Source organism: Brassica napus, unplaced genomic scaffold (genome assembly GCF_020379485.1).
Source record: "Brassica napus cultivar Da-Ae unplaced genomic scaffold, Da-Ae ScsIHWf_272;HRSCAF=449, whole genome shotgun sequence".
In the NCBI taxonomy this organism is placed as follows: Eukaryota; Viridiplantae; Streptophyta; class Magnoliopsida; order Brassicales; family Brassicaceae; genus Brassica; species Brassica napus.
Window position 1 is genome coordinate 7501 of NW_026016010.1, and position 2500 is coordinate 10000.

General features: G+C 48.1%; 1 pseudogene; it reads right to left on the reverse strand.

Moving 5' to 3' along the window:
* LOC125602076 overlaps positions 1 to 2500 on the reverse strand; it is a 10261-nt pseudogene that overhangs the window by 2142 nt on the left and 5619 nt on the right.

Genomic DNA, 2500 nt, shown 5'->3' on the forward strand with positions numbered 1-2500 from the left:
AGCCATACACGATCTCAAAAGGGGAGAGGTTAGTAATAGAGTGCCTTGCATGGTTATAAGCAAACTCAATGAAAGGCAAACAACTCAACCAATTTCTAAGGTTCTTACCCACCGTAGCCCTCAACAACTGAGAGAGTGTACGGTTTACTACCTCGGTCTGACCATCAGTCTGTGGGTGGCAAGTGGTCGAGAAGAGGAGCTTGGTTCCAAGCTTCTTCCACAATGTTCTCCAGAAGTGGCTGAGGAATTTTGTGTCTCGGTCGGACACAATGGTACGTGGCACTCCATGTAAGCGCACCACTTCCTTGAAGAAGAGATCAGCGGTTTGGCTGGCATCATTGGTCTTGGAACACGGAATGAAATGTGCCATCTTGGAGAACCTGTCCACTACAACAAAAATAGAATCCTTGTGTTCTATCTTGGGCAAGCCCAGCACAAAGTCCATAGATAGATCAACCCATGGTGCAATAGGAATAGGTAAAGGCATGTGTAAACCATAAGGATGCGACCTGGATTTGGTTTTGAGACAGACAGTGCACTTGGCACATAGGCTCTCGACGTAACGCCTCATCCTGGGCCAATAGAAGTGGTCGGAGAGGACGCTCAGGGTTTTGTCTCGGCCGAAATGCCCCATCAACCCGCCCCCATGAGCTTCTCGTGTCAGTAAGTCTCGCATGGAACCATGAGGAATGCACAGGCGCTTCTCCTTGAAGAGGAACCCGTCCTGCTGATAGAATGGACCCATGGCTCCCTTAGCCGTGTTACTGTAAAGCTCAGAAAAATCAGGGTCAGTTTCATAAGACATTTTAAGTTGTTCAAAACCCATGATCTTGGCCTCCATGGTGGTAATGAGCGTGTGGCGTCGGGATAGAGCGTCGGCCACTACGTTGTCCTTCCCCTTCTTGTACTTGATCACATAAGGAAAAGTCTCCACGAACTCCAGCCACCTAGCATGCCTCTTCTTGAGTGTGGTCTGGCCCCTCAAGTGTTTAAGAGTCTCGTGATCTGTATGAATAATAAACTCTTTAGACAGAAGATAATGTTGCCAAGTTTCAAGTGACCTTACTAGAGCATATAGCTCTTTATCATAGGTGGGGTAATTGAGGGCGGCTCCACTCAATTTCTCACTAAAGAAAGCCACTGGCCGGCCTCCTTGGGTCAGTACGGCTCCTATTCCTGTCCCTGAAGCATCACACTCAATCTCAAAAGGTTTATCAAAATCAGGAAGAGTTAGGACCGGTGCATGTGTCAAACTATGTTTAAGCCTGTTGAAAGACTCCTCTTGGGCAGGACCCCAAGCAAAGGTTACATTCTTCTTGATCACGGAGGTCATTGGGGCGGCAATGGTACTGAAGTCCTTCACAAATCGTCGGTAGAAACTGGCTAGTCCATGGAAGCTGCGGATATGTCCGATCGTGGTCGGGGTCGGCCAGTCTTGTATGGCCTTGATCTTCTCCTCATCAACCTTCAGTCCCTGTGAACTCACAACAAAGCCTAAAAATACCAACTGATCAGTGCAGAATACACATTTCTTAAGGTTAGCATAAAGGCCTTCTTGCCTTAAGGCTTTCAAAACCTGTTCTAGGTGTCCCATGTGTTCAGTTAAAGACCTGCTGTAAATCAAGATATCATCAAAGTATACAACCACGAATTTACCAATGTAAGGTCGGAGGACCTCATTCATGAGTCTCATGAAGGTGCTAGGGGCGTTGGTAAGGCCAAACGGCATCACCAGCCACTCGTATAGACCTTGCTTGGTCTTGAAGGCGGTTTTCCACTCATCTCCTTCCTTCATGCGGACTTGATGGTATCCACTCCTGAGATCAATCTTAGAAAACACAACAGACCCACTCAGTTCATCCAACATATCATCTAATCTAGGTATAGGGTACCGATATTTGATGGTTATGTTGTTGATGGCTCGGCAGTCCACACACATGCGCCATGTCCCATCTTTCTTAGGCACTAGTAGGACCGGGACTGCACAGGGGCTAAGGCTCTCGCGGATGTAGCCTTTGTCCATGAGATCTTGGACCTGCCGTTCCAGCTCCTTAGCTTCCTCAGGATTGACACGGTAAGCGGCTCGGTTTGGTAGTGGCGCGCCGGGTACAAGATCGATCTGATGTTCTATGCCACGGATAGGGGGTAAACCGGCAGGGATCTCGTCAGGGAAGACATCCTTGTAACGTCCCATGAGGTCTTGTACTACGTCCGGTACTTCAGGAGCTTCTAAACCTGCAAAACAACCTTCCTTAAAGATCATTAGTAGCACCTGTGTCTCACGTTGTAATGATTTAAGCACTTGTCCGGAAGTCATGTAAAGGTTAGTGTTACTTACCTGGCCGGACTGCGTCATTGCCTTCTGCATATCATGAACTTCTTGAGGGCTGAGAGGTGCTAGGCTGTGCTTCTTGTTGTTGTGGACGAAACTGTAGATGTTGGTGCGGCCATGGTGAAGTGTCTCCTTGTCAAACTGCCACGGCCTTCCGAGAAGTATATG